Source organism: Salvelinus sp. IW2-2015, linkage group LG16, assembly GCF_002910315.2.
Source record: "Salvelinus sp. IW2-2015 linkage group LG16, ASM291031v2, whole genome shotgun sequence".
Lineage (NCBI taxonomy): Eukaryota > Metazoa > Chordata > Actinopteri > Salmoniformes > Salmonidae > Salvelinus > Salvelinus sp. IW2-2015.
Window position 1 is genome coordinate 19795235 of NC_036856.1, and position 13962 is coordinate 19809196.

At 48.7% G+C, this 13962-nt stretch overlaps 1 protein-coding gene across 5 annotated transcripts in view; it reads right to left on the reverse strand.

The window, feature by feature from the left end:
* Positions 1-13962, reverse strand: part of bend5 (BEN domain containing 5) — a 444711-nt gene that overhangs the window by 368750 nt on the left and 61999 nt on the right. The gene's annotated exons all lie outside the window — the stretch shown is intronic.

The window sequence follows — 13962 nt, forward strand, 5'->3', positions numbered from 1 at the left end:
CTCTCTCTCGGAGGAACCTGAGCCTAGGACTCGTCAGGACTACCTGGCATGATGACTCCTTGCTGTCCCCAGTCCACCTGGCCTTGCCTGCTTTCCAGTTTCACCTGTTCTCTGCGGCTATGGAACCCCTGACTGTTCCCGGGACGTGCACCTGTGCCCAACCTGCTGTTTTCAACTCTCTAGAGGACCGCAGGAGCGGTAGAGATACTCTAATGATCGGCTATGAAAAGCCAACTTGACATTTACTCGCTGAGGTGCTGACTTGGTACACCCTCGAAACTACCTGTTGATTATTATTTATTTGACCATGCTGGTCATATTATTGACATTTTGAACATCTTGGCCATGTTCTGTGATAATGCTCCACCCGGCCACAGCCAGAAGAGGACTGGCCACCCCACATAGCCTTTGCGTTCCTCCTCTAGTTTCTTCCTAGGTTTTGGCTTTCATAGGGAGTTTTCCCTAGCCACCGGTGCTTCTACACCTGCATGCTGCTGTTTGGGGTTTTAGGCTGTTTCTGCTACAGCACTTTGAGATTATTAGCTATGTACAAAGGGCTATATAAATACATTTGATCTTGATTTGTTGTTGCAGTTTAATTATATAATAACCCTTGCCTTGAACTTTTCAAAAGTTTTCTTTGCTTTTTTGGAAAGTTTCTTAATGCTTTCAAACAATTTGAGAAACATGACTTGAAATAAGAACCCTGAGGAAGACCTGTAGGAAACGATACGCAGATTTTTACTGTCGATACCGATTACCAGTTTAGTACATAATCAAATCAAAATTTATTTGTCACATACCCCGAATATAACTGGTAGACCTTACAGTTGGAATGCTTACTTTACAAGCCCTTAACCAACAATTCAAGAGCAACAATAAAATAACAGTAGCGAGGACTATATACAGGGGGTACCGGACAGAGTCAATGTGCGGGGCACAGTTAGTCGAGCCTAATGAGGTAATTGTACATGTAGGTTAGAGGTAAAGTGACTATGCATAGATGAAATAAACAGAGTAGCAGCAGTGTAAAATTTGTGGGGAAGGATGCAAAAGTAGTCCAGGTAGCCATTTGATTAGCTGTTCAGGAGTCATTATGGCTTGTGGATAGAAGCTGTTTAGAAGCCTTTTGACCTAGACGTGGCGCTCGGGTAACCGCTTGCCGTGCGAAAACCAGAGAAAACAGTCTATGATAGGTGGCTGGAGTCTTTTGGCTATTTTAAGAGCCTCCTCTGACAACCTCCTTGGTAAGAGGTCCTGGATGCAGGAAGCTTGGCCCCAGTGATTACTGGTCCATACGCATTATCCTCTGTAGCGCCTTACGTCGGATTGCCGAGCAGTTGCCATACCAGGCGGTGCATGCAACCGGTTCAGGATGCCCTCGATGGCTGCAAGACTGTATTAACTTTTGAGGATCTTGGGGACCCATGCCAAATATTTCAGTTCTCTCTGAGGGGGAAAAGTGTTGTCGTGCCCTCTCACGACTGTCTTTTGTTGTTTGGACCATTGATAGTTTTTGGTGATGTGGACACCAAGAACTTGAGTTACTCTCGACCCGCCTGCCACTACAGCACAGGTCGGAATTTAATGCGGCCAGTTTCGCCCTCTTTTTCCTGTAGTCCACAATCAAAATCTCCTTTGTCTGTGCTCACAATTAAAGGGAGAGGTTGTTGTCCTTGGCCTCACATTGCCAGGTCTTGGACCTCCTCCCTATAGGTGTTCTCATCGTATCTGGATTATGGCCTACCACTGATGTGTCGTCAAGCAAACTTAGTGATTGGCGTTGGAGTCAGTGCTTGGACACACATTGGGTGAACAGGGATACAGGCAGGGGACTGACACCTCACCACCTGATGGGGCCCTGGTGTTGCGATAGTGTGGCAGATGGTTGTTGGCCACCCTTACCACCTGGTCGCGTGGCCCGTTCAGAAGTCCAGGATTCAGTTGCCAGAGGGAGTGTTAGTACCCAGGTTCGCTTAGCTTAGTGATGAGCTTTGTGGGGCACTATGGGGTGTTGAACTCTAGCTGTAGTCAAAGAAACAGCATTCTCAGCATAGATTCCTTTTGTCCAGTGGGGCAATGTGCGAGTGCGATGAATTGCATCATCTGTGGACCTGTTGGGCCGGTATGCAAATTAAATTGCGGCCTATGTTTCTAGGAATAATGGTGTTGATGTGAGCCATGACCAGCCTTTCAAAGGACTTATTGGCTACAGACGTGAGTGCTTCGGGTCTGATAGGCATTTAGGGCAGGTTTACCTTGTGTTCTTTGGCACAGGGACTATGGTGTCGGCTTGAAACATGTTGGAATTTACAGACTTCGGTCAGGGACCAGGTTGAAAATGTCAGTGTTGAAGACACTTGCCAGTTGGTCCTCGCATGCTTTGAGGTCATGCCCTGTAATCCCGGTCTGCCCCACGGCCTTGGGCAATGTTGCGTTATGGCCTTACACAGCTCGTTGGTGCGGTCTTAGTGCCAGCAGTTTGATTTGTGGTGTAAAATAGAAATCTACCGAAAAATATAGACGAAATACTCTCTTTGCGTTAAATTAGGTGTCTACAGCTAATCATGAATACTCTACCTCAGGTGAGCAAACCTGAAACTTCTTTATTTTTAATTTTTTGTTTTTTAATTTTTTAAAATATTTAGATTTTGCGCACCAGCCAGTTATTGACAAGAGACTAACAAAATGCTCGTTACGAACTCGAAACCCAGCCGCAGAACCACAGCAAGCAGAGGTAAGGGTAAATCCATAACTTTTCTTAGGAGTTCTAACAGAAACAGGCAACCGCACAAGAGCACACTAATAACACATGAGACCCAAGCAAAAATACAGGTCAACAGTAACTAATAACAAGGGCAACCAGGTGAACAGGAAGAAGGTAATTTAAAGACAGGTGGAATTCACAAAGTAAAATAGGGTAACCTGGAAAACTTTGCTTTTATTTTTTCTTTCTTAAACTCCTATTTTATCTTTTTTTATTTCTTTTTTATATTCTCTGCTGTTCGGGCGTTATCAAAATTGGTTTTTTCTTTTTCTTTTTTTTGTTTACTTTTTATCTTTTTTTTTTTTTTTTTTATTCTTCATTTTTATTATTTCTTTTTTACTCTTTGTTTTTTTTTTTTTTCTTATTTTTTTTTTTTTTGTTTTTTCTTTTTTTCTTGAGTCTTCTTGCGTTTTTCTTTTGTTGCTTTTGTTCTTTTTCATTATTTTTCTTCTGTCTTTTTTTCTCTATGGCCATTTGTTTTTTTCTTTTTTTTTCTTTTTCTTGTTCTTCTTTGTTTTTTGTGTTTTTTTTCTCTTTTGTTTTGCCTATTTTCACTCTTTTTTTGTTTTGTAGTTTTTTTTTTTTGCTTTTTTTTTGTTTTTTTTTTGTTCTTCTTTTCTTTCTTTTTATTTCTGTCGTTTCTTTTCTTTGTTCTTGGTCTTCTTCTTTCTTTTTCTTATTTTATCTTTTACTTTCGCTGTTTTTTTGTCTTTTTGTTGTTTTTATCGTATTTTTTTGTTTTGATGTTTTATTTTCATTTCTCTTTTTTCATGTTTTTTGTTTTTTTTTTTTTACTTTTTCGTTTTTTTCGTTTTTTTTTTTGTCTTCGTTTTCTTTTTTTTTTTTTTTTTTTTTTTTTCTTTTTCGGTTTTGTTTTTTTTTTTTTTTTATGTTTTTTTTTTCATTTTTTTTTTTTTTTTCTCATCTTTTCTTTTTTTTTCTTAGATCTTAAGAATCATAGCATACTCACTTGTTTTTTTTTGATGCATTACACATTTTTTTTGCTTTTTTCTTGAATACGATTTTTTTTTCTATGTACTATAGGTAACCTCGCTCTCGTGTTTTTCAATAATTAGTCGTAATTCTATTTGTTGTTTTTCAACGAACCAGAAAACAGGGTAAGGGTGCCCTCCAGCTGTAACCTAAGGAAACAACAATCAAATAACACAGAAACTGTGACAGACACAGACTGCCACCCCTTGTCTTACCGGAGGCAGCTATTCTATCTTGCCAATGCACGGAAAACCCAGCCAGCTGCCATGTCGTCGTTCACCACGACTTGGGGAAACATAAGATATTACAGTGTTTAATGTCCCGTTGGTAGGATAGTCTTGATCGGAGCTCATCAGTTTATTATCTAATGATTGCATGTTGCTAACAGACGGATGGTAGAGGCGTGTTACCCACTCGCCGTCGGATTCTTACAAGGCACCCCAACCTATGTACCCTATATCTCCGCCTCTTCTTCATGAAAATTATGGGGTTTGGGCCTTTCCGGTCTGAAGTAAATTCTTCGCGTCCGACTCGTTAAAGAAAAAATCTTCATCCAGTACGAGGTTCGTAATCGCTGTTCTGATATCCAGAAGCTCTTTTCAGTCATAAGAGACGGTGGCAGAAACATTAATGTACAAAATTAGTTATATTTATTTCTATGTTATATATCTTTTTTTATCAGCAACAATATGTTGATAACTGGTAAAAAAAAAAAAAAAAAAAATTATATCTATATTCAATTTCTTGCAAAAATAAACACCATAATAAATAACAGAAGAATACCATGAATATTCCTTATGCAAAACCATAATGAGGACTCAGAGCAGACAAAATAATTGTACAATTACATCTAAACTGTTTTATAAATGTAATTTGACACATACAGTGTGGGCAAAAAAGTATTTAGTCAGCCACCAATGTGCAAGTTTTTCCCGCCCTCCCGCCCCTTTTTTCTCCCCCCCCCCTTCCGTTTTCCTCTCTTCCCCCTCCCCCTTCCCTTTCCTCTCGTTCTTTCTTTTCCCCCCCGCCCCCCCTTCCCCCTCCCCTCCCTCCCCCCCCCCCCCCCCCCTCTCCTCCCCCCCTCCCCTCCCTCCCCCTTCCTCCCTCCCCCTTCCTCTCCCCGTCACCCTCCCCTCTTCCCCCCCCCCCTCCCCCCCCCCCCTCCCTTTTCCCCCCCCCCCCCCCTCCCCTTCCCCCTTCCCCCCTCCTTCCTCCCGCTTCCCTCTTTCCTCCCCCCCCCTCCCCTCCTCCCCCCCCCCCTCCCCTTTTCCCTCCCCCCTCCTCCTCCTTTGCTCCCTTCCTTTCCCTTCGTTTCCTTTTTCTCCCTCCCCCCGTGTCCCGTCCCCTCCCTTCCTCCCCCTTCCCCCCCTTCTTCCCTTCCCCCCCCTCTTTTCCTCCTTTTTCCTCCCCTCCCTTTTTTCTTTTTGCCCCGGTCCCCTTTGCTTCCCCCCCCCCCTTCTTTCCCCGCCTTCCCCTTCCCCCCCCCCCCCCCCCCTTTTTCCCCCCTCCCTGTGTCTTGTTCTCCGTCTTTTTTTCCCGTTCCTCTGCCCCGTTTTTCTCCCCCCTCCCCCCCTCTTTCCCCCCTCCTCTCCCTTCATCCCCCCCCCCCTACCCCCTCCCCATCCGTATTTCCCCCCCCCTCCTTCGTCCGCTTCGTCCCCCCCTTTCCTTTCACCCCAAACCCCTCCTTTCCTTCCTTTTCCTCTCTCTTTTCCTATTTTATCTTCCCCATTTACCCCCCCCTTCCCCCTCCCCCCCTTTCCTTTCTCCTCCCCGTTATTTCTCTCCCCCCCTTCCCTCCCCCCCCCTGATCTGTCACCTGCTCCATATCTCCCTCCCTTCTCTTTGCCCCGCCCTGTTCCCCCCCTTCCCCTTTCCTGTTTTCATCTCCTTTTATCTCCCCCCTCTCCCTCCCCTCCTCCTCCCCCCCACCCTTTTTCCCCCCCCCGCCCCCGCTTTTCCCCCTCCCCCAGTTGTTCTTTTTTTCCCGTTTTTTCCTACCCCCCCCCTTTCTCCCTCCCTCCCGCCCCCCCGGCGACCCCCACCCACCCCTCCTTTCTTTCACCTTTCCTGCCATTCTTTCTCAACCCTTCCTTTCCCCTATTCTTTTATCCTGAGTTCCCCCCCCCCCCCCCTCCTCTAGTTATTTCTTTTTTCCCCCGCTCCCTCGTCCCCCCCACCCCCTCTCCCTTCCCCCCTTTTCGCCCCCCCCCTTCCCCCTCCCCCTCTCCCCCATCATTCCTCCGCCTCATCCCACCCCCGGCCTTTATCCTCTCCAGCCCATCTTCCCCCCCCCCCCCCCCCCTGCGGTTCAGTTTTTTTTATATTCTCCCCCCCCCCCCCACCCCCCCCTCCCCAACCCCTCTCAGTTTCCCCTTCTCCCCTTCTCTTCCCTCCCTCCATTCCCCCTACTCCCCCACCTCCCCCCCACCCCCCCCCCCCCTCACCCTCTGGTCCCTTCCCTCCCCCCCCATTCACCATCCGTTCCACCCTTCCTTTCGTTTTTTCCCCCCCGCCTCCGGCCCCCCCCCCGGCGCCCCTGTCCCCCCCTTCCTTTTCCCCCTCGATTTCCTTCCCACCCCCCTTTCCGTTCCCCCCCCCCCTCCGCGACCCCCACCTTCTCCATTCCCCCCCCCCTCCCCCGATTTCCCCCTCCCCTTCCTCTCCCCCTCCCCCTTCCCCCCCCCGACAGCCTTTATTCCCCTGCCACCCCCCCCCCCCTATTTCCCCCCGCGCCCCCTTCCGCCCTATGCTCCGCCCCCATCCCCGACGCTTTTTTCCCCCCTCCGTCCCCCCCCCCCCCCCGCCCCCCCCCCCTCCCTCCCCTCCCTCCCCTCTCTCTTTCTTCCTCCCCTCACCTTTGTTTTCTGCCTGCCCTCTGGTTGTCGCCCCCCCCCCGCCCCCCCCTTTTTTTCCTTTTTCCTTTTCTATTTTCCCGTTCCCCCTCGTCCCCCCCCCCCCCTCCCCCTCCAAATCGTCACCCCCTCGTCCTTTTCCTTCCCCCCCCGCCTTCCTCACCCTCTCCACTGCCCCCCTCACCCCTTTCCTTTCCCCCCCTCCCTCCCCCTACACTCCCCCCCCCCCCCCCCCCCCTCCATCCCCCCTCCTCCCTCGCCCCTCCCCTCTTCCCCCCCTCCACCGCCGCGCCCCGCGCGGCGGCCAGCGTCGCGTTCCGCGCTTCGCCCCCGCGCCCGCCGGCCCGTGCCGCGCGCGCGCGGGCGTCCCTTTTCCCCCCCCCCCCCTTCCTTCCCCCCCCCTCCCTCCTTTTGGTTTGCGTGCTGTGCGTTTTCGCACCAACTGTCGTGCCTCCTCCCAGTCGTCGCGCCCCCTTCTTCCCCCCCCCCCCCCCCCCCCGACCCCCCCGGAGCTATCTCCGCCTCGGCCCACCCCCCCCCCCCCCCTCCCCCCCCTCCCCCCCCCCCCTTTTGTTTTCCCCCCCCCCTCCCCCGCCGCCCCTTTTCCCCTTCCCCTTTTCTCTCTCCCCACCCCCCCTTCCTTTCCCCCCCCCCCTCGCCCTCCCCGCCCCCCCCCCTCTTCTTTTCTCCCTCCTTCCCCCTTTCCCCCTTCCCTCCCTCCTACCCCCCGTCTCGCTCCCCCCTCCTTGTGTTCTCTCTTTTCCCCCGCCAATTCTCCCTCCTTCCCCCTTCTCCCCCCTCCCCCTCCCCTCCTCCATCCCCATCCCGCCCCCCGCGCCGTTTCTAGGCCCCCCTCCTCCTACCCCCCCCCCCTTCCCCCCCCCCCCACGCCGTCCCACCTTTCACCCCCCCCTCCCCCCCTTTCTCCCTTTCATTTTTTCTTGTTCCCCCCGCCTTTATGTCCCCCTACCCCCCTGTCAGTCCCCCCGCACCCCCCCCCCATTTCACCCCCTCACCCCCTGTCTCTCCCGTGGTATTTTTCCCCCCTGCCCTGTTTTCCCCTCTTCCCCCACATCCCCTCTTTCCCCCCAGTCCCCTCTTTTTTACCCCCCCCCTCCCCGCCCCCCCCCCCCCCCCCTCCCTGGGCCGACCTCGCCCCCACCCCTTTCGGTGTCTCTCCTCCCCCTATTCATCTCCTGCTTTACGTTCCCTTTTTCTCCTCCCCCCCCCGGTCCCCGCCTTCCCCCCACCTCCCTCTCCCTCTTTTATTCCCCTCTTCCTCCGTGCCTTTCTCCCTCCTTTCTTCCCCATCCCCCCCCCCCCCCCCCCTTCCCTCCCACCGCCTCCCCCCCCCGCCCCCCCCCCCTTCATCCATTTCCCCCTTTTCCCCCCCGCCCCCCGGTCTTCCCGGCCCCCCTACCCCCTCCTCGCCTTCCCGCAGGCGCCCCTCCCCCCCCCCCCGGCCCCCGGGTCTCTTTTACCTCCCCCCCCCCTTCCTTTTCCTGCCACCCCTCCCCCCCCCCCCCGCCCTCTCGCTTCCTTCTCTCCTCCACCCCCCCTTCCCCCCTCTCTTCCGCCCTCCCCCACCTCCTACCTTCCCCCTCCCTCCCCCCCCCCCCCCCCCCTCCCCCCCCCTCAGCCCCCCCCCCCCTCCCCCTCCCCCCGCCCCCCGCTTTCTCCCCCCCCCACCTCTCCTTCCCCCCCCCCCCCCCCCCCCCCCCCCGCCGTTTTTCCCCCTCCGCCCCCCCCCCGCCCCCCCCCCCCTCATCCCTCTCCCCCTCACCCCCCCCTCCCCCTTCTTTTCCCACCACCCACCTTTCCACCCTTCCCCCCCTCTTCCCTTCACCCCTCCCCCCCATTCCTCCTCTCCCCCACTTCCCCTTTTCCCCCCCCTTTCCTCCATCCCCTCCCCTCTTTCCCCCCTTCCCACCCGTTTCGCTTTTCCCCCCCCCACATCATTCCTCTTCGTTTCCCTTTCTCTCTCTTTCCCTTTTTTTTTTCTTTTTTCCCACTCTTTTTTCCCCTCCCCCTCTGTTTCCTTTCTTTAATTGCCTATTTCCTTCTTCTTCCGCTCCTCCCCCTCTTCCGGCGCTTTTCCCTGTTCGTCTTGCCTTATTGTTTTTTGTTTTTTCTCCCCCTTTCTTTCCCTCCTCGGTTTCTCTTCCCTCCTCGCCCCCTTTATTCCATTTTCCTTTATTTCATTTTTTCTCTCCTTTTTTTTTTTTTCCTTCTTACCTCTTTTCCTCCTGTTTATTCTTTGCTCTCTTGGACAGTTCCCTTTCTGTTCTCCTGTTCACTTTCCCCTCCCTCTCTTTTTCCCTACTCCCTCCCGTCCCCCCACTTTCCTTTGGTCTCCCTCCCACCTCTTTTCCTTCCTCATTTTCTTCCTTCGTCTCCTCCCTCTCACCCTGCTTTCTTCTTTCCTTCCTCTCCACTTCCCCCTCTTTTCCTTTTTGTTTTCTCCCGTCGTTCCACGCTCCCCTCTCTTTTTTTTGGCTTACTGTCTTTCTCCTCTTGCTGATCCCGCCGCCTCCCCTTGTTCTCCTTCCGTCCTTTTTACCTTTTTCTCCTTTCATTTTTTCCCTTGTCTTACTATGTCCTCCTTCTCACGGGTCGGCCCTGTTTCTTTCCCGTCTTTCCCTCGTTGTTTCGCCGGCTCCCTGCCTGCGCCACCGGGGCCTTCGGAATTCTTATCTCGCCCCCTTTGTTCCTTCCCCCTCCCTCCCTCTCGTGTTCTTTATTATTTCCCCTCCCCCCCTTCCCCCTTTTTTCCTTTTTCCTCCTCCCTCCATTATCCCCGTTGTCTCAGCCCTTGCTCCATCACCTTCTTTTCCATTGGTCTTCCCCTTATCCGCTCTTCCTTCTTCTTTTTCCTCCCTCTTTTCATTCCCTCCCTCTTTTTCTCTTTCCTTTCCCCCTCCTTACCCCTTCCCCCTGTCCGCCTCCTCACCTTCTTCTCCCACTTTTCCTGATTCCTTTGTCCCCCCATTATCATCCTCCTTCCGCCACTTTTCTCCCCCACCAAAAACAAAGGAAATCAAGGAGGAAGATAGGACGAGAAGAAGAAAAAGAGGAGTGAGAGAAAAGAAAGAGACGAATAGCGAAAATAGCAACAAAGGAGTAGAAAAAAGCGAAGGTAATGAAAAAAACAAGGAAAAGAAATGAAAAATATAGGAATAGAAACACAGAAAAGAGAGAAACGACAACGATAAAAACGAATAACCCTCGGCTGTACCAGAGGGATATAAGAAGAGTAAAGAGAAAACAGAGCTTTTTTCACCTATTCCTTCCGCCCCTTCCTCCCTCCGGCTTCCCCTCTTCTCCTTTCTTTTTTCCTTTCCCCCCCCCCCCCCCTTATTTTTTTTATCCCCCTTTTTTCTCTTTTCACCTCCCCTTCCTAATTTCTTCCTCCCTCTGTTCCGTTTTCAGCTCACCCTTCTTTTTTTTTTTCTTATTTCTTTTTTTTCTCCCTTCCCCTTTTTTCTTCCTTCTCTCCTTTTTATTTCTTTTTCGCCTTGTTATTAATTCCCCCCTTCTCCTTTTTTTTTTCTCTCTTCTCGTTCTCCCCCCCTTTTTGTTTTCTCCACTTTTCTCTCCCCTTTTGTTTCTTCTCTCCCCTTTAAGTTTATTTTCTTTCCTTTTCCCCCATCCCTTTTTCTTCTCCCCCTTCCCCCCCCTTTCCTTTTGTTTCACTCTCTCTTCTTCCTTCTTCCCTTTCCCTTCCTTTTTATATTTTTTTTTTGTTTTCGTTTACTTTCTCTTCACTGCCTGCCTCCCTTTTTCTTCCTTCCTTCCTTCTCCTTTTTTCTTCTTCCTTTCTCCAATTCGTTCCTCTTTTCCTGTATTATCGTCCCGCATTATGTTTCTCTCCTCTCCCCTTTTCCTTCTCCTTTTTCTTTCAGTTCAGTTGTGTGCTCCCCCCCTCCGCACTTAAAAAAGATTGATAGAGGCGTTCATCAATAGTTACACTTCAACTATGACAGACAAAATTGAGAAAAAAAAAATCCAGAAAATCAACATTGTAGGATTTTTGAATGAATTTATTTGCTAAATATTATGGTGGAAAATAAGTATTGGTCCAATAACAAAAAGTTTAATCTCAATACTTGTTATATTACCCTTTGTTGAGCACATGACAGAGGGGCAAACGTTTTTCTGTAAGTCTTTTCATCAAGGTTTTCACTACACTGTTGCTTGTGGTGTTTTGGCCCATTCCTTCATGCAGATCTCCCTAGAGCAGTGATTTTGGGCTGTTGCTGGGCAACACGGACTTTCATACTCCCTCCAAAGATTTCTATGGGTTGAGATCTGGAGACTGGCTAGCGCCACTTCCAGCACTTTTTGAAATGCTTCGTACAAGGCCAGCTCTCGTTGCCCGGGCGTGTGTGGATCATATGTCATGCTGAAAGACCAGCCACGATTTCATCTTCAATCCTTGCTGACGGAGAGGAGGTTTTCACTCAGAAATCGTCACGATTACATGCGCCCCATTTCATTCTTTCCTTTACACGGAATCAGTCATCCTGCGTCCTTTGCAGAAAAACAGCCCCCAAAGCATGTTCTTCCACCCCCATGCTTCACAGAGGTATGGTGTTCTTTGGATGCAACTTCAGCATTCTTTGTCCTCCAAAACACGACGAGTTGAGTTTTTACCAAAAAGTTATTATTTTGTTTCATCTTGACATATGACATTTCTTCAATCTTCGTCTGAGATCATCCAATGCTCTCTAGGCAAACTTCAGACGGGCATCGGACATGTACTGGCTTAAGCAGGGGACACGTCTGCACTGCAGGATTTGAGTCCCTGGGGGCGTAGTGTGTTACGATGGTAGGCTTGTTACTTTGGTCCCAGCTCTCTTGCAGTCATTCACTAGGTGCCCCCGTGGTGTTCTGGGATTTTGCTCACCTTCTTTGATCATTTGACCCACGGGTGAGATCTTGCGTGGAGCCCCAGACGAAGGGAGATTACAGTGGTCTTGATATGTCGTCCATTTCCTAATAATTGCTCGCCACAGTTTGATTTCTTCAAACCAACTGCTTACTATTCAGATTCAGTTCCCAGCCTGGTGCAGGGTCTACCATTTAGTTTCTGTTGTCCTTGACAAGCCTTTGGTCTTGGCCATAGTGGAGTTTGGATGTGACCTGTTTGAGGGGCCCGGTTGTGGACAGGATGTCTTTTATACTGATAAACGCAAGTTCAAACAGGTGCCATTAATACAGGTAACGAGTGGAGGACAGAGGAGCCTCTTAAAGAAGAAGTTACAGGTCTGTGAGAGCCAGAAATCCTACAATGTGATTTTCTGGATTTTTTTTCTCATTTTGTCTGTCATAGTTGAAGTGTACCTATGATGAAAATTACAGGCCTCTCTCATCTTTTTAAGTGGGAGAACTTGCACAATTGGTGGCTGACTAAATACTTTTTTGCCCCACTGTATCAGGGTTAATTTGCTCATCTATTGCCATAATATTGGGTCAAATTACATTCATTACACCAATAATGAATTATTCATTACAGCTAAACCATTTAATGAATTAAATGAGTAGTTTAGAAAAATAATGACATCGTTATGATGCAAATGCCATGTGTAAAATTGTTTTTTTAATGTTAACGTTCAAAAGTTTGTGGACACTTAGATATGTCTGTGTTTTTGAAAGAAAAGCTGATTGATCAGAAWTATAGTGTAGACATTGTTAATGTTGTAAATGACTATTGTGGCTGGAAACAACAGATTTTTAATGTAATATCTACATAGGTGTACAGAGGCCCATTATCAGCAACCATCACTCCTGTGTTCCAAAGGCATGTTGTGTTAGCTAATCCTAGTTTATCATTTTAAAAGGCTAATTGAGAGTTCCTCTGTCCAGTGTCTGTGTTCTTTTGCCCATTTTAATCTTTTCTTTTTATTGGCCAGTCTGAGATATGGCTTTTTCTTTGCAACTCTGCCTAGAAGGCCAACATCTCGGAGTCGCCTCTTCACTGTTGACGTTGAGACTGGTGTTTTGCGGGTACTATTTAATGAAGCTGCCAGTTGAGGACTTGTGAGGTGTCTGTTTCTCAAACTAGACACTCTAATGTACTTGTCCTCTTGTTCAGTTGTGCACCGGGGCCTCCCACTCCTCTTTCTATTCTGGTTAGAGCCAGTTTGCGCTGTTCTGTGAAGGGAGTAGTACACATCGTTGCACGAGATCTTCAGTTTCTTGGCAATTTCTCACATGGAATAGCCTTCATTTCTCAGAACAAGAATAGACTGACGAGTCTTTGTTACTGGCCATTTTGAGCCTGTAATCGAACCCACAACTGGTGATGCTCCAGATACTAAACTAGTCTAAAGAAGGACAGATMTATTGCTTCTTTAATCAGGACAATAGTTTTCAACTGTGCTGATTAGCCTTTTAAAATGATAAACTTGGATTAGCTAACACAATGTGCCATTGGAACACAGGAGTGATGGTTGCTGATAATGGGCCTCTGTACGCCCTATGTAAATATTCCATTAAAAATCAGCCCTTTCCAGCTACAATATTCATGTACAACATTAACAATGTCTACACTGTATTTCTGTTAAATGTTATTTTAATGGACAAAAAAATTGCTTTTCTTTCAAAATCAAGAACATTTCTAAGTGACCCCAAACTTTTGAACGGTAGTGTAGTTTTAGAACCTCCCTTGCAGTGCACTGCTTAGTAACACATTATGCTTATTTATTTTGGTGGGCTGTCCCTCATCATCTGCTATGTAAACAGTTTTTATCATGCTATGTTTATTTTAATTTAATTAGATTTATTTCACCTTTATTTAACCAGGTAGGCCAGTTGAGAACAAGTTCTCATTCACATCTGTGACCTGGCCAAAATAAAGCATAGCAGTGCGACAAAAACAACAACTCAGAGTTACACATAAACAAACGTACCGTCAATAACACAAAAGAAAAGAAAAATAGAAAGATGTGTGTGCAAATGTCGAAGAGTAGGGAGGTAGGCAATAAATAGGCCATAGAGGCGAAAATAATTACAATTTAGCATTAATACTGGAGTGATATATGTGCAGATGATGATGTGCAAGTAGAAATACTGGGGTGCAAAAGAGCAAGAGGGTAAGTAAATAATATGGGGATGTGTCGTGTGTCTATTTACAGATTGGCTGTTTACAGGTACAGTGATCGGAAGCTGCTGCTGACAGCTGATGCTTAAAGTTAGAGAGGAGATATAAGACTCCAGCTTTCAAGAGATTTTTTGCAATTCGTTTCCAGTCATTGGCAGCAGAGAACTGGAAGGAAAGGCGGCCAAAGAAAATGTTGGCTTTGGAGTATGACCAGTGAAATATACCTGCTGGAGTGCTGTAGCTCC